This window comes from Dermochelys coriacea, chromosome 8 (assembly GCF_009764565.3).
Source record: "Dermochelys coriacea isolate rDerCor1 chromosome 8, rDerCor1.pri.v4, whole genome shotgun sequence".
Taxonomy (NCBI): domain Eukaryota; kingdom Metazoa; phylum Chordata; order Testudines; family Dermochelyidae; genus Dermochelys; species Dermochelys coriacea.
The window spans coordinates 70466889-70493392 of record NC_050075.1 but is presented as its reverse complement, the minus strand read 5'-3'; the positions used below and the strand labels follow the sequence as shown (position 1 = coordinate 70493392).

The 26504-nt window shown below is 39.3% G+C and overlaps 1 protein-coding gene across 1 annotated transcript in view; it reads left to right on the top strand.

Annotated features, from left to right (window-relative positions):
- The first annotated feature begins 20192 nt into the window (after positions 1-20192).
- LOC119860414 (uncharacterized oxidoreductase YtbE-like) overlaps positions 20193-26504 on the top strand; it is a 58169-nt gene continuing 51857 nt past the window's right edge. The window contains exons 1-2 of the mRNA XM_043490764.1: positions 20193-20197; positions 22748-22996. The gene's annotated coding sequence lies outside the window, so the exon portion shown is untranslated. The remainder of the gene's footprint in view (positions 20198-22747; positions 22997-26504) is intronic.

Below are 26504 nucleotides of genomic sequence, written 5' to 3'. Positions count from 1 at the left end.
GGAAAATGTGGAGCAGGTGTATCTTCTCCTTAGATATCAGGGGGAAAAAATTGCAATTGATTTATCTTTCTTTACTATTTTTTTCCAGTTTCAGAAAATTTGTTTAAAGCAACATTGCCAGCTCTTGTGATACTACCTTAGGTCTTTCAATATTAGCTGTTTTTCTTAACGCTCCAGTTGCTGGATTCAAAAGTCTCCCCAAGAATCTCAGCTTTCATTTTTTACATAAAGTATAGTAAGTTTCTAGCCCTCATGGCTGCAGGCAAATATTTAAAAATGTGACCTTTGTGTATCCTAAAGGTTCAACCAGCAGAAGGCAAATAACTCATCTGCTTTTTTTTAAATCTCATGATTTTTTGTGGGGGGGGAGTGACGAGTGACTGATGAATTTTCAGTGCTTAGGGTTGGTAATACTGTAAGGTATCACAAATGTGTAGAGGGTTGACCATTGATATACAATAAACTTATCACTGTTTTGATACAAGAATGCTGTTGATTTAAATAACACCTAAGGTTACTGTAATAGAAAGAAGTTATAAAATATTTCCGTACTCTTTTTCACTTGGGAGCCTTGGCATATTTGACCGAACTTTGTATACAGTGAGTTCCACTGTTTCGTTGATGGTCACTTGCACTTCCTGCCTCAGACCCTAGCAAGATGATAACTCTCATGCACTGCTCTGGGGAGATCTTCACTCTTCCTTCCCTTTATACACCTTCTGCCCCAGATTTTGTAAAAGGGTATTTATTTACTAGTAAGAGCAGTAGCCAAAGTGAAACTGAAGAGATCGCAGACAAATATATATACAGAGCACTTCTTGATATTTTTTTCAGTTTTACTTATTTTATTTCCCCTCACACACCGTCTGTTTTTTTTATAATCTCTCCCCTTTTTTTCCAATGGAGAAAAATTAGGGTGGGAAACTAAAGAATTGTCCTGCCATTTTGAAACAAAATTTCCAAAAATTCATTTTTTTAAAAGATGGACTAAATTTCTAGTGGAAGAAATATCGGCCAGCCCTAATGTTCAGTGTTGCTCTTAGATCATCCCAAATAATGTTCCTAATCTTCAGCTGGGGAATCAGAAATTCAGAAACAGAAGCCACTTACAAAAATTCTAAGATTTAAAAACACCAAAAAAACTATGTGGACATAATATTTAAGGGATCCCTTCTATAAGAAAGTTGGATGTTCAAAAATTAGTTAATGGAAAAAAGTCATATACATAATCAGTCCACCCTAGTTTAAGTCATCATCTCACTGCTACCACTTTTGAGCCCAAATTTTTCCCCTTCTCTTGAATGAAAGTTTTGTACGCTATTCAGATAGTGGTTTGAACAACAAATCCATGAAGGATTGATTCTTCTGTGAAACTTAAGGGAAAATAGGCATGAATTTGCAGAGTTGGATGAGGGAGAGTAATGCTTCACTATTCCTAACATATAAAGTGTGGCAAGGAGGCATAACGCAGGTGCCTAAGGATCAAGAACACAATCCTGCAAATCCTTTGTTTATCCAGGGTTTATGCATGTGAGTAAAATTAGGCACATGCATAAATTTGCAGGATTGTAAAGAGGGTTCATGAAAGTGGAAGCAAATATTCTTTGCTGGTTTAAAGTTAGGCTAAATTTTTCAGTGGTTATTTAGTCAGTTCATGAAAACAATGAAGTGGATCACCACATTAAAAAAAAGTTACTCACTTTTGTTTATCTGCTTAAAGTACATAGTTCAAATCCAATTTACGAATACTAGGGCCAGGAGCTGTAGCTCACGAAAGCTTATGCTCAAATAAATTTGTTAGTCTCTAAGGTGTCACAAGTACTCCTTTTCTTTTTGCGAATACAGACTAACACGGCTGCTATTCTGAAACCTGTGGTAAACATTGTGTCATTGATGGGGATGGTGTTGCATAATAAAAGTCTGACGAATATATTCTTTAATACAAGCATGGTATCATCAACCAAAAGTGTTCAAAAATCATGAGTCAGGCCCCCAAGAGTCATGAGGGAGGCTTAAAAATCACAAGATTTAAAAAAAGAATGGAGGGGTTTTATATTTGCTTTCTGTTTTTGAGTCTTCAGTAGTCACATTCTCTAGCTTTTCTCTGCAACCATGAAGGCTAGAAATTTTTGAAAGCTGAGATTCTCATATAATCAAATAACTCCAGGAGCTAGGGCTTTAAGAAGAGTACAGAAAATCACAATAGAAGACAACACTGCAACCAGTGATTGTAAAGGGAGTTCTTGGCCTGATACTGCAAACTTAACACAGATACCACTGCCAGGCATGAGGGTTCATGCATGGGGATCCATATGCAAAATTGTGGTCACAGGCAAAACTCACACTGAAATCAGTGGGATTTTGGATTGGGCTCTCTGTACAAATATTTTTGCTGAAGGCTACTAGATGTCATTTGCTATATTTACAGCCTTGCTTTTTACTCTATCAAACCCGTCTTTGTGCTATCGTAAGTTAATGTCTTATTCTGAGACTTTTGGAATTACATATAATACTTTGCAGGATTGAGGCTACACTGTTCATTCACCCAGTGGGCCAAATACTAGTAGTTTATTAATAGTCATATTATGATAAGTGACAGGTTTCAGAGTAGCAGCCGTGTTAGTCTGTATTCGCAAAAAGAAAAGGAGTACTTGTGGCACCTTAGAGACTAACAAATTTATTAGAGCATAAGCTTTCGTGAGCTACAGCTCACTTCATCGGATGCATTTGGTGGAAAAACCACCAAATGCATCTGATGAAGTGAGCTGTAGTTCACGAAAGCTTATGCTCTAATAAATTTGTTAGTCTCTAAGGTGCCACAAGTACTCCTTTTCTTTATGATAAGTGAGTAAGTTAGGTTTTTGTATAATAATTGTTATTAATGAAAATGTTTCTTCAAAAAAAATCACATTCTGTGCCTGAAAATAGGAGAATGATAATGAAAACATATTTTTGTCAATACCAAAATTAAAATCTAAAATATTGATAGCATAGAAAACAATCCGACACTAGGGTTAATAAACCACTTGAGAGAGCTTTGTTTACTTAAAGATGAAAAAGGGTAGAAACCTATCTGGACGCTGTATAATAGCTGTTTTGATCAAAGCTAGCGATGGGTCAGAGAAACTGCTTCATAAAAATCAGCATAGCTGAGAATACAAACTAACCGGAATATACCCCTGCTATGCTTATTCAGGCATCAGAGTTTCCATAAAGTTTGAAAGAAAGGATTTCCCTCTTTCTTATCAGCGAAGCAGAGCAAAGCAGATATTCCTTCTCTCTGTTCTTTGAGAATTAGAGAAAAGGATTTTCTTGTTCATTGAACCGCAGTTGAAATATCCTGAAAAAATAAGTTTCTCTTGGATTAGAACATTCTTTTTGGCACCTCCACTGCCCCAATAACGTATCTCCCATTCACAGCCATCAGAATTTGCACCTTGGCTGATGGTTCTGCAGAATCCAAGCATTAAACTGACATGCAGCCTGAACTACCCTCTTATTCATAAAGATTGTCCCTCCATTAAGTCAGCGTAGCAGCAGGTAGGTAGGAGAGCATGAGTAATCCTGCACTGCAGCTGCCCATGCTGTACATATTAAGTTGATAAATAAAGGACTTCAATCTTCCTGACATACAAAAAGAATGAACTTTCCCAGATGGGAGGATGGGCAAGGATGGGCTGGGACAGAGGCATGGCCAATAGATCCCACAAAGGGGGAGCAAACCAGTCACAGGGGTTACTGCAGCCCTGAAGCTATAGTAAATGCTGTCTAATGGCTCTGCTGCTACTCTTCAGTCAGGATTTCTCTCTCCTCCGCCCAGCATGGAGGCCTGGAATCTCAGACCTGATTTTTCAAACATTTTTGTTCATGACTATTAATTTTTTGTGCTCGTTTTATGGCAAATTAAATCTGAGCTCTTGTATGTAGTAAAGCAAACTAGTTAATTTGACCTTTTGATTAAGGTCAGATACTCTTTCATGCATCATTTGAAGAGCTTTTCTTTTTTCCCCTCTTCTCCTTTGTGACCTTTCCAAAAGCCTCTTTCGTTTGACAGCATGTTGTAAAACTCAAGTACCTTTTCCAAATCATTCCACATGAAGCATTATTTATTCTACTTTAGTTAAATATCACAGCTTCTCTGTGATTTTAAAAAAACCACAAAACCAAAAACACTTGTGTTCTTTGTCTGGGTTACTGGAATCAAGCCAAACAGAAACCATCAAGTAATTAAGCTGTAAAATAAAAGGGGTTTCCACTTCTCTAATATAGAATAGAAGTTATTAATATTCCAGCACAGTTTCTTTTCAAGTCTGTGAGGCTGATTCACCTTCACCAGTTTTACACTGGTTTTACACACTTCTGACTTCAATGAAGTTATCCTAGGTTTACACCAGTATAAATGAGGGCAGAATCAGGCCCAATGGCTTCAGAAGTGAGCTATCAGGGACAGTGCGTGAAATCCTGGCTCCACTGAAGTCGAGGGGAGTTTTGCCATTAACTTTAATGGGGTCAGGATTTCACTTAGAATCTTTCTTTTAAACTTTTAGTGTTTACTACACAGTGCCAAGAAACCTTTTGACACAGCTATAAAATTGTAGCCACGCGGTAGCATTTAAAAATTATTTTAAAATCACTGCAGTGTTATTCGGTAGTTAAAAATACGTATTTCAATCTTTTTGAAATATTTTACATATTAAAATCACTTTGTGTTATTATTGTTTAACTTTAGTATAATAAGGGCTTGATGCTGCTGTCCTTGGCACAGAGAGTGTATGAAGTAGCCTATGTAATTCAAATGGCTCGTTTTATTCCCTGTGCTTTAGGGTTTTTTTATTTAATTCATAGCATTGTCTTTGATCTGTGATAGTTGAATTGAAGAATAAGTTCCTAATTACTAAGTTAGAGATTACATTGATAGTGCACTAATGCAGACAGTCCTCTTTTGCTGTCAATCACACCAATGTAATTAGAATATGTAGATTTCTGACTGCCTCAGAAATTATTTCCTCCACCCACCAGCTCCCGCTGGAGATTGCAAAACTACAAATTGCTTATCACTATTTGGAACTGCTGGTAATTGGGGGAAGAATCTATCAGTTCATAGTATCTCTAGTACTCCTTTGTATTCTTTTCAAAATAGTTTGGCTTCTTCTATCATTCAATAAGTACTAAACAATTGTTTATAGAACTTCCAAGTGAAACCAGAAGATCGGGACTAACAAAACAGAAAAGCAAGAACATTCAGCTAAATTTGAAACATTCTGGGCCAATAACTTCTGTCAGATATGACTTCAAAGGGTGACTCTTGATTTACATAACTGTGTTGTTGTACCTGTGTTGGTCCCACGATATTAGAGAGACAAGGTAGGTGAGGTAATATCTTTTATTGGATCAACTTTTGTTGGTGAGAGAGACAAGCGTTAGCTCGAAAGTGTGTCTCTCTCACCAACAGAAGCTGGTCCAATAAAAGTTATTACCTCACCCACCTTGTCTCTCAACATTCTAACTGACAACAGAATTTAGTTCTCTGATAGAACTTTAATACCTAGGTAGAGCACTGTATAGAAAATGGCTTATAACCTCACCAGCTATTTTGAGGAGACCTATAATATATAGAAACAATAAGACAATATTAAAAAGTGCTTAAGTATGTCTCAAAACACTTCAAGCAAAAAAGCATGAGACTTAGTCAATTTATATTATATTTATATTTGTGGTTAAGCGCTATTTCCTGAAAATACCATGCCTAGCATAGTGGTGCATGCCAGGGGCCTCTAGATGCTGCCACAATACAAATAAATAAATAATAATCGTAATATAATAGTAAAGGGTTGTTGGTACCCCCTTAACTGTGCTGGTGCTCAGGACTTGAAAAATCCACTCAGTAGTAGAGAGTGAGGAACTTTCCCTGGTGAGTTGGTGGGGGAAGGGTGATTAAGCCAATTTCTGCAGAATTTAAGATTTCATTACAAAAAAATTCTAACCCTTGTGAAACTGAATGTTAACCAGTGCAGTGCTGTCTTCACAGCTCCAATGTGTCTGCTTCTACTTAAGCTTTCCTAAACTGCATAGGGAAATGAACATAGCCTATGGGTCAGTGTGTAAGTGTACAAAGTCATGTTAATTGGCAAGCAGCACAGACAGGCACTTGAGTTATTCGTGAGGGAGGAGGACCCCAAAACAGGAAGCTGAGGAGGACTTTGGATATCAAAGACCAGTGCTTCACTACTCACAACAACCAGGAGACTGGAAGGGTAGAAGAGCAGGTGAGGGAGGGAGCTTCACATTTTTAAGACACTTTTTAGCCAGAGGCTGATGTAAAAGACAGAGCCCATAAGCAGGGTCCAAGAACACCATTCTGGCAGAAATCCAGCACCTTTCCCACTCACAGTAACTAGAAGTGGCAGAAGAGCTATGTTTTTTTTTTTATCACACTGTCTGTGGAGCTTGTTAGTTTCCACTCCATGCTGTTTTTTTTGTGTTGGCCTCTGGCTAGTTAGGAACTTGGTAAAGTTCTCAAGGTCTGATGATGTTTCTGGAGAAGGAGAGAGAAAACAAATAGTAAGAGAGAGACAGAACAGGGGTTGAGAGAGCACTTTCTGCAACTGATCATTGCTTTTCTGCTGCTATGCTTTCTTTTACCAAAACTGCTCTTGGTCAGGAGGCCACATGGCATTGAGTGACTGGACATTTTAAAATGCCTGTGGAACCTTAGTATAGACTGACTGCAAGGTGAGCAGCTATAAAAACGTTTACTTGTTTATGTCCTGACTTCAGTATTTAAATTAGCAACTTAAATTGTAGCCATAACCAGGCAAGTGACTGTAAAAAAAAACCAGCACCTTATTCTGACTGCAAGGTGAGCAGCTATAAAAACCTTTACTTGTTTATGTCCTGACTTCAGTATTTAAATTGGCAACTTAAATTGTAGCCATAACCAGGCAAGTGACTGTAAAAAAAAAAAACCAGCACCTTATTCTACAGAAGTGATCTCTGTAACTCATTTAGTTTTATTCACTGACTTGGATAATAAAAAAAAATGTTTTTTATTAACTTGCACTGATTTCAGCATTCAAAGTTAGGGCATACAGTACCATCAATTTGCATTATGGCAATATAATATTTCCTGTATTATTCTCTGTTCCCTTCATTGAAATGCTTAATATTTCTGGAGCAATCACTGCTCTTCACTATAACATCTCAGTCTTGTTTGTGAGAGGTTACAGATAATTCAGAATCTACTGGTGCATACAACTATTTTAAATTGTACCTTCCAATGTGCATTACCCTGCATGTGTCCACACTCTGTCCTGCAGTTTTGTTACTCATTTTTCTAGTTTTGGTGCTCAGTCCTTTCTAATCTGACCAACATAAGAAAGGTCCTCCTCCTGCTCCCAATGAAATCAATGGAAGTGGCAGCAGGATTGGGCTCTAATTTTGTGTCATCCACAATTTTGCGATGTTGCTTTTTTCAGCTCTTTCACATCAAGAAATTTATGGAACATTGCTCCTGGTACCAAGCTTTATGGCATCAGCTGTTTATTCCTGCTCTTTGTTTTCTATCTCAACCAGTTTTTTGTTGTAATCTTGACAGAATTTTACTTCTCACCCTTGGTTACCATGTTTCCTTAATAGCCTCTTGTGATGAATTAAATGCCATGTCTACAAATCTCTCTCTCTCCCATTCATCCATCAGTTCACTAGCTCTGACCTAGAGAAGCTGTACTTGATCCTTGAGGCCCTCCAGATACTTCACTTGCTACATACATTCAAAACATGGCCACTCTCTAGGCAGCGGTATTTTTGCACTCGGGCAACAGAATGAGCATGTTGTTATATCCTAACTAAACTGTTGGCCTGGTCCCTCCATTACTTCCCCTGATTTCACCCAGTTCCAACTTGGTGCTTATTTACTTTACTTTAAAATCCTGCCAGACACCAAGTTAATTATTTTAAAGGGTACCTGCAAATGGGAAAAAAATGTGCTCATTTTTTTGCTACCATTTTGAATAAAAAAGGCCTGAAGGGTCTTGTATTTGGGGGAAGAAGTTGTTTCTTCCTCTCCCTTGCCTCTTAGAAACACCTCAGTACTCTCAAAGCTATCCTTCCCTGCTTTTGTTGGAGTCACTGGAGAATTAGAGAACAGAACCGAGAGGCTTTCTCAGTCCTTGTCTGAAAGGACAGGGGACTGTTAAATCTTTCACAAAAAAAATCTTTCCTACCCAAATGTTTATTAAATGTTTGAGTTAAATAGATGTTATCAAAAAGAAACAAAAGGAGTTTTAATCAAGTCTTGTTTCTATATCATACAGACAAATAGAGGACACAAATAAAATTTTTCCCTCATTGCAGGTCATGTTTAACCCCCCTCTGGTTTTAGAATTAGAAAGTTTAGAAAACAGACACAAACAACTCTTATCTGGCTAATGTTTCAGAAGTTTAAAGCACTGACCAAACTGTAGTGCCCCCTAGTTCTTGAAAAGGGCAACGTTTACATCCAGTAGCTAAGTAACTTTGATTAATCAGTTTATTGGAAAGAATAGTTCAATTTTTGAATTTCTAATTCCAACTAAACTAGTGGTGGGCAACCTGCGGCCCACGTGCCACAGGTTGCCCGCCCCTGAACTAAACTGAACACAGAGTTGGGAAACGCCTTTAGACATGATGGGAAGAGAATTTGAGAATAAATATAAACCACTTGATTTTGAAAATGAGGCTATAGGAAATGACTTTGAAGTGGGTATAACAAAAGTTGGATGATCACTTTGTGCTAAAGACAACTGTCCTCTCTTTGTAGATTTGCTTTCACAAGAAGGATCAAAAAGTGGGTGAGGCCATTGTGAGTTTTGCCATGAGTTTATGATTTTTCAGAGATTTGTGGTAAACGTCTGGATCTAATGAGAGAAAAAAAAATACAGGGGAATTTACAGTATGTATGAAATGGAGGCATAAATATTTGTACCAAGTTCATTCTAGTGCCAAGAATTTCTGTGCAAGTGTGCCCCTCTCCCCAAGTGAATTCTACAGACTCTTGATTGATTGCAGCCATATTCCCATACCGATGTTCTGAAGAAAGAGGTTTATGAAGAAAACCCATGAGGCCCTCCTGGAACTCTCAATGCCAAATCCCACCCTCAATTGCATTTCCATTTGGATTAGAATATGTGGTGTGAGTGCTGTCACCTAGTGGGGAGTAAGAGGAAGGGGAAATAGTATAAAAGTACCTTTGCTCTCATTTTTGTTCTGTTCCCACATGACATTGTTTTAGAAAGACTGGCTCACGTGGACGCTTTCCTAGCTACAAGAACAGTCTCTCCATTTGTCCAAATTCATGATCGGCTCCACAAATTATCCGTAATTTAACAGCAGAAAGTTAACTAGCTTCTCATGCTGGCTTCTCTGGCACTTCTTGTTCATGTGACATGGACCAAATTGTGTCACTGGTACTCATCCATACAGTAAGAGGACAGTAAGAATTCTGCACCCTCACCCAGTGGTGAAGTGATCCTCACTTGAATGAAACGTAGCACCAGTACATAGTCAGTTTCCATTGCCCAAGATTAGATAAGTCTAAAAAGTAAACAATTAACATTAATAATGAAAAGTAAATTTAGATTTTTAAAACAATCACTTTTAATAATTAAAAATGTTATTAATATAGATAAAGACATTTTGAATATGTGATTTTTAACCTAACAGTGGTAATTTTAACTGAAAGTGGTTTTGTATATATAAAAATCCAGTTTGTATTTTCTTTCTTTGACAACTTTCTTACATAAAAGAAAAAATATAAAGCACTCTCCAGATGGTTAATGGAGTGGTAAGAGTTAAACATAACAACTTTGAAATGAATAGTAAAACAAACCAAGTATATTTAATTTTAGTTGTTCACTGTGCTTTTATGATATAGAAAGATGTTTTAAAATTTCTTGTTTAAAAAAGTGTTTTTCTGCTTGTGATGTTCCCCTGGTATTATCTGGACCGGTGATCTGCTAGGTCATTCCAATCCTCAACTCTGGGAGCCACCTTACCCTGCTCTCCTGTGAGAACCCCCACTCCCAGGCTGTTCACGCATAGCCTCTAGCATGTAAGCCTCTCCCAGTTATATGAGTAAGCACTTTTGGCCAGCCGCTGCTTGGATTGTGCAACCAAATGACACTAGCCAATATCTCTGGTCCAGGACACAATCCTAGGAACCTCCATCTTGTAGTGTCCATTTATTCCCGGTGGATGCTGCACACTTATATGAGTTCATCAATTTAACAAAGAAATTGATATGTCCCAGGCTTGTTATCCCAAGGGAGTCTCTGACACACTTCAAACCAAATGTACTGCTTCAGGTAGAATAAACAAACAAATTTATTAACTACAAAAGATATATTTTAAGTGATTATAAATCAAAGCACAACAAGTTGGATTTGGTCAAATGAAATAAAAGCAAAATGCATTCTAAGCTGATCTTAACACTTTCAGTGCCCTTACAAACTTAGATGTTTCTCACCACAGGCTGGCTGGTTGCCCTTCAGCCAGGCTCTCCCCTTTGATCAGCACTTCAGTCACTTGATGGTGGTGTCTCTAGATAGAGGTGGAAAAGAGAGTCAGCATGATAAAAGGGAGAGACTTTTGGCATGTTCTTTCTTCCCTCTTGGCTTTGTGCCCCCCTCCCCCTTAGGGTAAGGTGAGCATTACTTCATCATAGTCCCAAACTGACCAAGGAAAGGGTGGTGACACACTCGAGAGTCCACAGATCCTTTGTTGTTGCCTAGGCCAGTGTCCTTTGTTCCTGTGAGGCTGGGCTGGGTTTGTCCCATACATGCCCTGATGAGGTGTGAACTGCCCCTCTGTTCCTGGAGAGTTTTGCTTGGGCTTTTTTTAAGCAATGAGGACACATTTTCAGTCTCATAACTATATACACAAAATTACAACCTATAACAACAATGCTCAGTGCATCATGAGCCTTCCAAAGACACCTGACGTGACAATATTTGCATTGGATAACACACAATCATATTATAAGGATGAACATGGGGATGCAGGGTGTTCCTCTGAGGTACAGAACATCACACTGCCCTCCCCCTTTTTTCACCTATCACGTTTGGAGAATAGAGCCCCCACTTACTTCTTTGACAGAGGTCCTTGGCAAGTTCTTTGGAAGAGCTGAATAGTGATGTCACATGAGGCTGTAACCTAAGCTGCAGCAGTCCCTCATCTATCTTCCTTCCCCACCCCCACAACTGAGAGAGAAGGGGTGCTGATTCATAGACTTTCTTCGGGTCCTCTAGTATTCTTGCTAAGGACCTCCAGCAAAGAGAGTGATATGAAGACCTGATTATACAGAACACAGGCAAGAGGAAAAACAACAGCATAAAAGAGTTATTTGCAAATCATCTTTGAGGTAGTCTTTATACGTTAAAGAAACAGAGAAGAAACTTTTTTTTTTTTTTGCTGTTCACATTTACTGAAATTTCATATACAATATGCTCAGTTCCCTGTACTCAGTGCATGAAAGGAAGTCCTTTGCATTCTAGTACATAATTATATTCTAAGTCTGTATGTAATAGGAAGTATGAAAAATGTAGTTTATTTTGGAGACATTGAGAATGTATCTTTTCATTTTCCTATTTGAAACTAAAAACAAAACATATTTAATCAGAAGGGTAACTTATTGTCAAACTTTAATGCTCAGTTTTAGGCCCCAGTGCTGCAAACAGATGTGCTGATGCAGACCTTTGCCCCAAACACACTAACTCCAGTGGACCTCAGCAGGATTCCACGTGAGTCTAAGAGCCTGCATCACTGCATCATTTGCAGATTAGGGTCTCTGCCTTGTTTCAGTAAAGTATTTAAGCACATCCTAACTTTAAGCACATGAGTAGTCTCATTGGCTTCAGGGGCACTACTGTTGTGGTTAAAGTTAGGCACAAGCTTTAGTATCTTGCTGAACTGGGGTCTAAACCAGCAGTAGCTCTCAAGGATACTATGATGATCGTTATTGTACCTATGTTTTCAGCTCCTAAGGTATCTAGATATATTAGCATTGTAGATTTTAGCTCTCTTTGTATGAAGGTATTTTAAATATTAGTTTTGTAATTATTGACCTCATATTAAATCAACTCTTTTTCCTGCACCTGTTCAATATTTTTAAAAATATTGCTTTCTTTCCTCTGGCTGCATAACAATAAATGATACATTGAACATTTATGCAAATATGAATCCATAGTTTATACTTTAATATGGTTAGTCTCATACAAAGTTTATTTCTGCTGGAAACATTTGTCCTCAAAGGTAATTATCTCATTTTGATTGATCACATTTGCCTCATACGTTTATGTGAAATGCCCCCCCATCCCCAAAAAGTCACAAGCCTCATTTACTAGGAGAAGGATTCCAAAATCTAATATTGTTGATCAACAGTTAATCTTTTTTAATTTACTTGGTAACAGCTTATATAAGTGCATACAAGATCTTCATCAGAGTAATACAGGTTGATTTACTAAAAGCCTAAAATAAGGTATCAGAGGGAAAAAAACATTAATGTTATTTGTGTTCAGTTTACTTACTGTTAATTTATACTTTTTGCCAGTGTGCTGCACATATCATCCTTATCAGTTAAGAAGTTAAAATTTCTTAAAGATATAAGCAGCACTGGAAGTAATTTCAATTGAGTTAACAAAAGGGATAAAATGAAAATCATTTAAAACTGGCTCACACCAGCAATTCTTCGTGCACTATTAACTGCTAAGATCTAGTCACAAAACATTATTCCGAGAAGAAAAGGTTTAGTGAACCCTAGAAATTGGATTTGATTTATGCCAGAAAATCTGCCTTTTCACTGCTTGAGATTTCTATGGAAGAAAGCCACAGTCTTTTACCAAATGGTTTCTAAGGAAACATCTTATAGCAGAGCATCTGAAAACAATTTGGTTGTTAATGAGAAATAGTTCTCATGATGGTGGGAAAGTGTTGAGTGAAAGAAAAGGCTGCAAGATTTGGCAGTCTGTCCATAAAGGCATTTAAATAAATGTGTGCGGCAGTTCATCTTATGAAATTTCTACATGGATTACACATTCATAGCCTGCCTTTCAAATGTCCAGGTCTGATTTCAGAGCTGTTCTTCTATATAGATAAACTCTACAAAGAGGTTATGAGCAATAGGAAGAAACATTTGTATATGAAAGCTGGATACTTCAAATAGCATATCAGAGCGCATGTCACCCTGCAGCAAAAGTCTTTGCTTGCTCTGGGTCACACTGTGACTTTTAAAAACAGAACTGCGTTAGTGGGTTGGTGGTTGCTGAGTAGTGTCCAGTGACAGTGAGTGAAGGCATTCTTCCTGAAGAATGCTGAGGCATGCAGGGCCTCTATGGTTGCTATGGGGAGTACTCTCAGAAGTGGCTTTTATATGTTCTTTTTGAAAGTCCTGATTAGAGAAATGCTAGCTGATGTGCAGAGCAAGGGCTGAATCTTGTAGAAGAACATCTGAGGGCAAATCTTCACTACAGCGCTACATTGGCACAGCTGCACCAATGCAGCTGGGCCGTTGTAGGACATCTGGTGAAGATACTCTATGCCAATGGAAAAGTGCTCTCCTGTCAGCATAATTACTTAACCTCCACAAGAGGCAGAAGCTATGTTGGCGGGAGAGCATCTCCCGCTGACATAGCGCCAGTAGGGACAGCGCTTAACTCGATGTAACTTGTGTCACTCAGATGGATGTCTTTTCCACACCCCTGAATGATGTAAGTTACATCTTAAGCAGTAGTGTAGATCAGCCCTCAGTCCTTATCCTACCCTGCCAGCCATGCCCTGGGGTCTAGAGTGCCTCTGTCAACAATGGCTCCCCCCACCCCCATCCCTTTGCCCCATTGCTCTCAGGAAGCATAAACAGGAGCCTTCTGGCTTTCCCCAGCATGGATACACAAAAAGTGGGAAAAGGTTCTTTTCTTCTCCCGCATTAGCACAGCTAGAATCAAACTGTTTTTTGCCTTTCAGTGGTTGAGTGGAGTTGTAGAGACACCCTGTTGCTTCCTTTTATTCCTCCTCATATGCAAGTCTACCATTTTATTTTAACTTGGGCTTCAGAGGAGGAAAACATTCTAGAATACATCTATGCACTCAACAGTAAATTAAATTCTGCAAACAGAGCTGGAAAAAAAATAGATATCATGTAAAATTCCTCCTCCTTAAGTTCTCCCAGAGGTGAAAGAAAGTTCAAGTTGGACTCTCTCGTTACATTTTACATATTTCTTCATTGTTCCTTAGGAGAAATATTTTTCTCTCAAGAGTTTTAGATTAAAAAAAGGTTGGCTTCCAACAAGACCACAACTATCCTTGGAAATGGTATTGAAAACCATTTTTATTAAATCATTTTCATTATTGCTTCAGGGGGAATCATTGCTGAAAACCATTGTGAGCAAAGGCTTAGTGTCCTTGGGTGAAATCCCACTCCGTCTTCAGTAGGGCAGGATTTCCCCCATAGTGTAGACAAGACTTTAAACAGCAGCCAGGCTGTAATGGCAGTTTTTTATGTTGGGAAGTTTGGAATATCTATGCCCACCAACTGAAAATAATATTTATTTTAAACGAGCACAGCAGGAGTTTGGCAGGTTCTCAGGCCCTTAATATGGTAAGGTCCACTTGAGGAGCTTCACATAAACATTGATACTGTGCTGATTTTCAAATTAAATGTGTGTGTGGGAAGAGAAGGAAAAACAAGTGGGGGAGATCTAGCTGCCCTTCTCTGAAATATTATTGAAAAAGATGCAGCCTCAATGCCAAAAATCCTCTCCCCAGTGGATTTTAACCTTATCTTAAGTGGAACAATGTAGATTTTCCATGTTGTTTGCTTAAACGCATGGATTGGGTATTGGCAGTGCCTGTTGTCTCTATGGATAAAAGCTGCTGTTTGCAGCACCTCTCCTTTTTTTTTATTTTCTGCCATTTTCTGTCCTGTTTGCCTACTCTGCTCTCTTTTTCTTCTTCTTGTCTCTCCTTTTTCTGATTCTCTCCTCCCACCTACCTAGTTTCTGACTTCTCAATCTTCTTCCTGCACTGCCCCTTCCAATCTGCTAATGACACCACCCATACATACCCTGATTGTCCATTTCTCCCACAAGTCACCATGTGCCGTTATCCACACAGCTCTCTACATGTGGAATACCCTACCAACTGGGATCTACCAAGCCACTGCATTCTCTTCATTCAGAACCCTCCTTAAGATTAATATCTTTCACAATGGCCACAAGAAGTGAGTAAGCAATAATAATAATTACAATAAAAAAGATGTAATTGGCCATTTGAGATGTGTCCCTGCCTAACTTAAAGTAACTTCAAGATCTTATTGTTGTAACCCTTGGCTTTCCTCTCCTTACTCCTTTACTACCTTTTTCCTCCACCAGTCACACAGAGAGGAGAAAGGAAAGGAGGCAAGCCCCATTAATGGGATTTGGGAATGAGAGCAAATCATCACTTTTATTGCAGGTTGAACAATGCATTGGTATCTTAGTGCTCTATCCTCACAAAAGGGAACTCCCTGCTCAGGAAAAAAAATGGACTGTAGTTCTGCTGTGCCTGAGTATACCTCTGATAACTTAACATCCGTGTGGGCTGTGCACTTTTTTTCTTTTAATTGATTTACTTGTGCAGGGCTGGCCAAAGCATTGTCCATATAACACAATCTGACCAGTGTCTTCCCTCATTTATAATAGAGAGTTTGTGGCATGTAGAGACTGTACACTAAAGCTGGTTTGGAAATGAGGGGGGAAATACATGAAAATGATCTAAAATTTGTTTGTTTTTTTGTTGAAATTTCCCTACCAGTTCTACTACAGCCTTATCATTTCTCTGGGTTGCACTTCTCTATTAAAGAAGAGAAAAGCTTCAGTTCTCCATTATATGTATGTTAGATGCTGCTCTTGGATTTCTGGCAAGTTGTCAATGTATTCCTCACTTGAGCAAAATCTAGATTTATTTGGAACATATATTGAGCCCTAAAATGAGATTAATATATAAATATTGTGTGAAAATTATACAGAGTGACAATTTCATAACAAAATGAAACTTTCTGAGTCCAGCTGGTACATATGAAATCTCTGTGCTGTTCCAAAGTAGATAAGACACAATGAACTACTTATGATGGGATGCTAAATACAGCTTTCATAGTAAGTGACCCTGTTATTGAAACATAAACCATCATATAGCAATAAGAGTCTTTGTGGTTTGTAGTGCAATAGGTGTAGAAAGTTAACATGAGGCTGTTTGGCTCTGTGATAGGATCTTTAGTTACACTTTTTAAACTTTTTTACACTATGTTAAAAGTAATGCAAAAATAGACATATCACTGTTTAATTTTAATGCAGTTTGATGTAATAAGAATGTTCTGGTTGAGTAATTAATCAAATACCAGATCAGATAACGTCAGACAAATTAGCATGCTTATGGGCTCTACATTTGCTTTTCTTTCCCATGGTCAGTGTCATGTAAAGACTTACACATGTACGTAGACCCATTGACTTCAAATACGTAAAGTTAGTAAAACAAGAGTACAGTGGAGAATCAGACCCTATTATTTTAGATATTATAAGGTTATAAATTAATATGAAATGGGATCATTTTTCATATTAGCACACACAGCTTTAGGATCTAGTTCTCCAAGAAAAAAAAGTAGTGCTTGGTACTCTTTTACATTACTATTGACCCAAAGCATCTCTAGCAAAATATCTACAACTTTCAGTGAAGGATGAGAGAGAAGGGTAAGGGAGCTGCTTGGTCGACCTGCTGAGGTTTGGACATCAAACTCTGAAGGGGGCAGAGGTTACTTATTTTTTGCTCTTTAGCATGTTATCCCTCTCGTAATTGCTCTTCAGCCTTTACCAACAACACCTGAACTTTGGTGTAGTTGGATTCTTGTGTGGCACTGTTCCTGGAATGCAGAGCAAGGACTCGACTGAACAGATTTTAATGATTGAATTGCTAATATCAAATTGCATGAAAACCCATGCATGTGGTTTCCTTAACTGAGGCAAACTTGTCTGGTGGTGTCTCTTAATCAAATATAATTAATTTATATATTGGGTTGATCAGAGGACTCTAAAGCAAAAATGCATTGACAGCAAAGAGGTTCTTGGGTGAAGAGGAGGTAGAATGATTGTCTAGTCTTGCAGATTATTATTTTAAACTTGTTTTCCATCAATTAATTTTCTTTTTAAAAACAAAGGGCCACATTTTTTCTTGAAATACATACATGCAACTCAGTAGGAATTAGTTATAAATCTGAAACAAAAGTTAGCCCCAAATGCTCCAAAAAGAAATTACTTTAAAGAACCATAGAACTGTAGGGCTAGAAGGGACCACAAGGGTCATTAGTCTAATCCCCTGCCAAGATGCAGGATTTGTTGTGTCTAAACCATCCAGCTTCCTTTTGAAAACCTCCAGCAAAAAAGCTTCCACAACTTCCCAAGGCAGTCTGTTCCATTGTCCTACTGTTCTTGCAGTTAGGACATTTTTCCTGAGATTTAATCTAAAGCTGCTATGCTGTAGTTTGAACCCATTGCCTCCTGTCTTGCCCTCTGTGGAAAAAGAGAACAACTTTTCTCCATCTCTTTTATGGCAGCCTTTCAAGCATCTGAAGACTGCGATGATATTCCCTCTTAATATCCTCTTTTCCAAACTAAAGCATACCCAGTTCCTTCAGCCTTTGCTCATATGGCTTGCATTCCATCCCTTTAATCATCTTTGTCGCTAGCTTCTGGATCCTTTCCAGTTTCTCCACATCCTTTCTATACATTGGTGACCAAAATTGGACACAGTACGTCAGCTGAGGCCTGACCAGTGCCAAGTAGAGCAGTACTATCACCTCCTGTGACTTGCATGCTATGTCTCTGTTAATGCAACCTAAAATTGTATTTGCATTTTTTGCAACAGCGTTGCATTGCTGACTCATGTTGAGGTTGTGATCCATCACAACTCTCAGATCCTTTTCAGCAGTGCTGCTGCCAAGCCACTTTCCCCCCCCCCTTCTATATTTGTGCATTTGGTTTTTCTTCCCTAAGTGTAGCATCTTACTTTTGAATTTCATTTAATTGTTTAGCCCAGACCTCTAATTTATCAAGATCCCTCTGAATTTTTGCTCTATTCTCCAAAGTATTGGCAACCCCCTGCTAGCTTTGTGTCATCTGCAAACTTGATCAGTGTGCTCTCTATTCCTATATCTGGGTAGTAAATAAAGGTGTTAAACAACACCAGACCCAGATAGTACATTCAAATAATGGTAAAAGTCGGTCTTAACAATAAAAATAAATAAAAAACCCAACCAACCAAAAATAAAGAAAAAATAAGTTCAGAGTTAAGGTTATATCCTTAACTCATCATTGTACCCTTCTGAATTAAAGCACATATGGTACTGCAACAGTATGAACAATGTGAGAAGCCTGCAATTCCTAGAATCTGTAGTGTGAGTAGCATTATTAGTTCCATAACTCCTGGTTTTCATGATTTCAGTTGTTCATAGTATTTACTACTCTCTCTAATTGTTGAGGGACTTTTTAAATTTACTGTAGCTATATGATATGGCTAATTTTAATTTACAGATATTCTGAGAATTCCTCCCTATTGTCTGTTAATTTTCTCTGAACATATTACACTCTCCATCATTAGAAGAGAAACGATAACAAACTGAAATTTCCGAAATTCCCCATCAAAAAAGGATTAAAAAAAGTAAAAGTTTAGTGTCCTAAATGTTCTTACTGGAATCCATTATGCATGAAAAGGGTCTGAGCCCATGTTCAAGACCTCTGAATGAACTTCATTCATTCCGTACTTGGAAACGTCTGTTCAACCACAGACACAATAGTTACAACCTAATTTCTTTGGTGTCAGGAGTAGCTTATTAAAAGTGAAGAGATCAGTATGTAAAAGTGTAGTAACTTTTCTGTGGTAGTTGTATAATTTTACATTCTTTTAACATATTATGGTGTAATTATATAAGGATATTTTATTTAAATGGTTAAAGTGTGGTAATATATATTCATTTTACATTTCTAAACAGTTAATATGAAGCTTTTGCAACATCTAGTATATGAACATAATTTATTTTAGCTTTGTGAATTTTAATGTGAAACAAATATATGCATAATCATTTCTTGATCTTCTGTGAACAGTCTCTCATATTATTCATATTTACTGCCAGTGTTTAACTCCCCCATCATGTTTTTCCCACTTTTAAAATATTAAAACTTTATTTCATATTTGAAGAAGTAAAAGATTTGCTGTGCAACAATACAGTATTATCCATTCATTAGGCCTGATTATTATTTTACTTGAACTGAAGTCAGTGGTGTTACATCAGGTTAAACCTGTTTTGTTTAAAATTGGCATGGTGTAATGGGAGAGATTATACAGCTACAGTATCGTGACCTTCATTCTGAGATAGTATTTGGACATACTGTCACAAGAATTTAGAGAATCTAGCTTGCTTTATTCATGCAACATAGGAATTCCCTAAACTCCCTCTTCCAACACCAATTGTTTAAAACAGTGATTCCCAATGTATTTACCATTGTGGGCTGCATATGCTGTTCTCTGTGTGTTATGTGGACCGCATCCTCACAATATATATACTACCTGTACGACTCTGAGGATGTCACATGGGCCGCATCTGTGTGCTGATTGGGCTTCAAGCAGCCCTTGGGCCAGGGCTTGACAAGCACTGGGATTTAGAAAGTTTGAAGAGGCAGAGTCCCGTGGACCAGGGTGGGCAGTGACTCCCACTTTTGCTCCTATCCAGGAACAGTAGACACTAGGGTGAGGGTAGAAAAAAACACTATTATTTTATATATTTCCCTTAATTCTCCCTTGTGAAAACCCTAGTAACAATATACACCATGGTGGGCAAACTTTTTGGCCCGAGCACCACATCTGGATATGGAAATTGTATGGCGAGCCACGAATGCTCAGAAAATTGGGGTTGGGGTGCGGGAGGGGGTGAGAGCTCTGGTTGGGGATGCGGACTCCAGGGTCAGGCCAGAAATAAGGAGTTCAGGGTGCCGGAGAGGGGTGGGTGGTGAGGGGGTTGAGGGCTCCGGCTGGGGATGCAGGCTCTGAGGTGGGGCTGGGGATGAGGAGTTTGGGGTGTAGGAGAGTGCTCTGGGCTGGGACTGAGGTGTTCGGAGGGTGGGAGGGGGATCAGGGCTGGGGCAGGGTTGCGGGAAGTGGTGCAGGCTCCAGCTGGGGGTGTGGGCTTTGGGGTGGGGCTGGGGATGAGGTGTTTGGGATGCAGGAGAGTGCTCTAGACTTGGATTGAGGGGTTGGAGGGCGAGAAGGGGTTCAGGGCTGGGGCAGGGGGTTGGGGCATGGGGAGAGGATCAGGGATGCAGACTCTGGGCAGCACTTACCTCAAGCGGCTCCTGGAAGCAGCGGCTTGTCCCTGCTATGGCTCCTACGCGGAGGCGCAGCCAGGCAGCTCTGCACACTGCCCCATCCGCAGGCACCACCCCTGCAGCTCCCATTGGAGCGTCGGAGAGGGGCCATGCTGCTGCTTCCTGGAGTTGTCCCTGGCCCTGCTCCCCAACTGGAGCACCGGAGGGGGGCAAGCCCCAGACCCTGCTTCTCAGCTGGGGTTCGAGGGCCAGCTTAAAACAGCTGGCGGGCTGTCGTTTGCCCATCCCTGATATACACAGTGTACTCAGCTGTTAAAGGTGTGGATCTTTGTGTTCAGTGTAGAATGAAACAGGTTTGGAGGATGGAGAAAACCAGCAGGGAATACGTCACTTGAATAATATTCTTCTGCAATCTGGAGTCCTTTATCCCTTTTAGGTTCAACAGTGACCTGGTTATCATTTAGGGCCTGATACTGCAATTTGTATTTTGAAGGCAGATTGCTGTGCCCCTGGAGAGCCCCAATGAGGAGCCTTAATGCAGATGCAGCAATCTTCTTGCCCACTGTCAGTTGCAGGACTAGGTCTTTGGTAGCAGCCATAGTCTTAGAAACTTACTTTTATGAGTGGACTGAGCATGTCCCCAAACAGAGATTGTGGAAAATATTGCTGTTGGGAAAAGACTGTAAAGGGGTGGGTGGCCCTTAGCAGGAAAAACTACTAATAGGAAGATAGAAGATAAAACATCCCCCTCCTCACACTCACAAACACTCTTTATCTAATAGACCTTCTGCTAACGGCTTTTCCTGCTAAGTATTCTCATCCTTCCATCCCCTTGCCATGTAAAATGCATTTATTTAGTACATCCAGTGAATGCCTAGGCAGTGCAAATTACACTGTCTTATCATTTAAACCCCATTTATGTCCATTTTCTATACCAGGGGTTTTCAACCTTTTTGTTGCTGAGGCCCCACTCAACATGCTGTAAAAACGCCATCCTGGCGGGGGAATTGGGGTGGTGGTGCAGGGATCAGGCCAGGAGGGCACCCTTGGGCATAGGAATAGTTTTACTTCTATTTGGGGGGGTGGGGCAAGGGCTGGCAGGACTTGAGCCAGCTCCGCACAGCATCGTCCAGGGGAAGCGCCACCTCCACCCCCTGACTCACTCAGGAGGCCACCCAGCCTGTCTGGGCTGTGGGGGAACGCAACCAAAATATATAACTCCAAGAGGGGGACTCAGTTCAAAAAGTTTGAAAACTGCTCAGAGTGCAGGGGGTAACTAGGGGTTGTGTGAAGAGAGGGGAGTAGCTCAGGGTGCAGGGAGGGGGGTAGCTCAGAGTGCAGGCAAAGGGTAGGTAGGGGTGGGTGTGTGTGGGCAGGGGGGTAGCTCAGGGTGCAAGCAGGAGCTAGGGGCTGTGTATGGGCGGGGTGGCCTCCCAGTGCAGCCCCGAGCTTCAGCGGTGGGGAGGAGAGAGGGCGTTGGGGCTCCCGGCTTCAGCCCCATGTCGTTCCCAGCTTCAGGAGTTGGGGTAGGGGAGGCACTGGCTTCAGCCCCGTGCTGCTCCTGGCTTCAGCGCTGGGACTCAGGGCACTGGGTTTCAGCCGTGGAGCTCCACGGCCCCCCTGAAAGGGCTTGCAGACCCCCAGGGGGCCCTGGACTACCAATTGAGAACCACTGTGCTATCCCATCTGTAACTTACACTACTGTTTTGGTTCAATGAATTGGCTGGGAAATTTATATGGGAATTACACTGTTTACACTGGAGATTAATATGGCCCTTTATGTAGTATTATAGTGTAATATTTACCTGGCTTTTCCGGCTCCACGGAATTTGATGGAGTAAAGACGTCAGGATTTTTCTCTTACACAGCAAATTGCTGAATCTAACTTCTTTTTAAGAAGTGACATATTGATACTTTCATTTTTTACTTTAATATTTAATTAATATTTTCATCATATAAATATTTATATTACACCCCACATGGCAAATGAATGTGGTCTCTGTCCTTCTCTAAGGATACTGGTTTCAGAAGTAACTAATGATAGTAGTGCATGCTCATAGGTCATGCAATCCTATAGGCCTGATTCTGATCTCACTTTTTTACAGTTGTACACTGCTGAAAGGCCAATATTTTCAGCAGAGTTGCTCCTAACTTACATCAATGTTGATGAGATCAGAATTAGACCCTGTGTTCTCCTAAGGTCTGTATTTTTTTTAGTATACTCTCTCGTTCAATTCCCATTTCTCTTGTATAATTATTTGAGGACTCAATATGTTAGTTGTCTCAACAGCAAAAATTGCAAACTGAAAAATCGGACAGAATTCTGTTTATCACTAAGTAATAACAATTCACGCCTATTAACTTTTGCTTAGGTACGTCCCATCAAGGTGGATATTCCCATGATGCTGTGGTGTATGCACTACAAAAATGTGGCATTCGTCATATTGATACAGCAAAAAGATACGGCTGTGAATCTCTCCTTCAGAAAGCTATCAAAGAAAGTGATGTGAAACGAGAGGACCTCTGGATAACTACCAAACTCTGGCATACCGACTATGGCTATGAAAACACAAAACAAGCCTGCCTGGAATCATGCAGAAGACTTGGTGTTCAGTACCTCGGTATGACATTTTTATGTTGTTGATTTACTGTGCCTCCCATGTGAGAGTTAGGGAAGATAAATAAATTCTAGGATGGACTTCATAACAGAGAGAGACCACAGGTGCCAAATTCTTCCCTTCGTTATATGTCTGCAAACCTCTTGTCCCAACTGATCTTCATGAGGGTTGCATGTATGTAACTGAGGGCACAGAATATGGCCCTAGAATTGTAGCTGTTGCAAGATCTCTTTTAAATTGTCTAGAATGAATTTTGTAAAATTACATTTAATCATTAAATCAAGTTGGGGATCAGCTATACAACAATTCAGGTGTTTTGGTTAAGGAAACAAAGATTTCTGTATAAAACTTTAAAATAAGGTCACTCTTAAAGTCCTGGTTGCTTGCATGGTGTATTATAATTTCTGAAATGTCCAATTTGAAAATATGGGGTCACCTTTGAAAATGTCACCCTTTAAACTTTCTCTAAAATTATGAATATGTTTTAAAAGATTTGACTAGCTTGCTTGCTATCTGATGCCATAAACTTTGGGTACAATTTTCAAAAGCGCTCAAGTGACTTAGATATCTAAGTCCCATTGAAAATCAATGAGATTTAGGCACTTTTGAAAATTTTATCCTAGTGATGTACCTACAGTATAGTATGTCATAATCAGGGAAACTGATATGGCTGCAACCAGAGTTCGTGTCATAGAACATAGAATATTATCTGAGGCAAGAAGAAGCTGTAGAGGGGACACTAGTTAGTTGCCCGTTATCTTTTGATAGCAATAGGGGGATGTCATAGAAATACAAATGGAGAGTATTTTAAAAGCTTTTGGGGGGGCACTTTCTCTTTCCTAGCTGAAAGGAGGAAAAGAAAGGGGAGAGGAAATGAAAAATAACAATCCAAGATTATCTTATTGTAGAAGCTTAGACCAAAATGTCAGTGTTGACTGCCAAGGAAAATAAATGTAATGGTCAAACTTATCAGTGGTGGCACTGAAAACCTTCCCTTTGCTCCTCTTCCGCTTCCTGCACCAGCACCAATAAATAAACTGTAAGGCAGAAACAAACAGCTTTTGTAAAAAAAAAAAAAAAAAAAAAATACACACAAAGGTTTTGTGGAATATCCTACTTAGTGCTGGGCTTAGGGTTTTGCCAATGAGTGTGTTGTAAGGTGAACAAAAAGAAAATCCAAATAATTTATCAGAGCTACCATAATGTATGCATTATAAGATTGTGGCATATGTCTATGCAAACATGGTGTGTTCTAGTTCTGTTAACTGTGCAAATGTATCCATCAGTGGTTTCATACAGACTAATGTGAAATGTTCTAAAGCCACTTCCATACTTCCATGCAGTACAGATACTGATCACTGGAAGGATGCTCTCATAAATAAGGAACTGCAGTCCATGACTTTGTACTTTCTATCTAAATTAAGAAGGAACATATTTTCTTCATCACTGCTCTCCCTTTAGTAGCTCTTCATGTTTTGTATTTCCTCTCTTGTTATTCTGCTTGCTGTGGCACTGGTGCTGAATGCTGATGAGAGAAAACTTGATCCAACTCCAGAAAATCATTTTTAGATCATTTATTTGAATACTGCAAACTTTTGTATCCTTTTTGGGTACTAAATTAATAAGACTGAGAAGTTGTACAAATAATCAGCATATACATTATTTTTTGGTTTGCTGATCCAGGAATGGTTGCATTGAAAAAAAGCTTATTTTCAGGTGGCAGAAGTATTTTAGTTGCTGTTACCCTCTAGTTCCTGGAATGGCATGAGAGAAAGAGAGCGAGTGAGATTGCTTGTGTTTGCTAGGTATGTTCAAATCTTTTCATTCGGGAGCCTCATGGCTGAGTCTCCTCTTGTTAACATCATGTTTATACTAGTGTAATTTCATTGACATCTCATGAGATATTAATTTGCACTTGTGTAAATGAGGTACGGAGCAGGTCTTTTATTTTTAAGATTAAAAGAAAAGGAGCACTTGTGGCACCTTAGAGACTAACAAATTTATTAGAGCATAAGCTTTCGTGAGCTACAGCTCAGCTCACGAAAGCTTATGCTCTAATAAGTTGGTTAGTCTCTAAGGTGCCACAAGTACTCCTTTTCTTTTTGCAAATACAGACTAACACGGCTGCTACTCTGAAACCCATTTTTAAGATTGTGACATTTAGCTACAGCCTTCCTTTGAGGGCAGGAGAAAGCCAGACCTTCCTTGTGCTGCACAGGAAGTATTCTACCTCAGAGAGGCAACTGTCTCTCAAGAGTCCCCGACTATGCACAGGAGCACACACACTGCTGCACTATTTTAAGGGGTGAAGCATACTCCCTTTGCATGGTGAGCCATCTTTGCTGACAGCTGACTAGCCATAGCTCCAGCCATAGTTCCACCTCTCCCTGCCACCTTTGGGGTGCAGTGTACCCCAGGAGACTAACTGGAAAGAACAGGGACTGCAGTTCGGCCCATCCCTTAAGTGTGTTGTGTACCCTAAAAGCCAAGCAGAATCTAGCTGATATAAGTTCTCTCTTTTCAATTTGCTGTGATTACATAGTCATAACTCAGGCTGGTCATTTTGTTAATAGATTCCACAGTTTTTTGCAGTTTAAATTAAAAAAATTATGGCTATTCCTTCAGAGACATTTTAACTTTCATTTGAAAAGGGACCTGACTTTTAGAAGAGTTGAATATTCACAAATCCTATTAGAGTTAATAGGAGTTGAAAATCAGGCCATATGATTATAGTCCTTACGGTTGTGAAGATAGCCTTCTAAACACTAACCTAGTAAAAAGGGATGCTGCACTATCTCTCTCTGTCTTATCAACAAATAATGCTTCTGCAGAATGTTCCTTTTTTAATAAGATGCATTTAGAAATTACAATAATTCTGTAACACCATGTAATGTAGGAATGTGTAACATTCCTTAGGAAAACAAGACCTGTTAACTTTTTTTATGAGAATTGTATCAATAATCTAAGTGTTCTTTCTTATTTGAATGGTTTATTATACCTTTAGTAAATTTTTAAATTAAAGCACTTAATACGTTTGACAAAATGTATGCCATGACTTTTGAGGGTGGGCAGACTCAGCTAAAATTATGAGCTACTGTGTTTTTGTCATGGCAAATCTGTGATTATTTCATATTTATTAGCTGGAATAAATTTGGATTGAATTCCCATTATTCCAATTTACTTTTATTTCTAGGGTGCTTTGATGGAGTTTGAGGTAAAAAATGCAATCAGGAGCATCTTCTGGCATAAAATTACAAGTTTTTTGACAGTGCAAAAGTATGAAATCTTCTGAGAATTCATTTTCTCCCCCAAACTTGAAACTTCTCACAAATCCTATGAATGTAACAACAATGCAGAGACCTACATAAAGGGATCTAGTTAAAGGCTAGTAGACCTAAAATTAGATATATCAGCTGTATTTTCATTCATGAGCATGCACCTTATTTTATGTCAGCCTTCCACAGACCAGTCTTCTCCATTCTTATGAACAGGCAGGGTATGAAAATATATG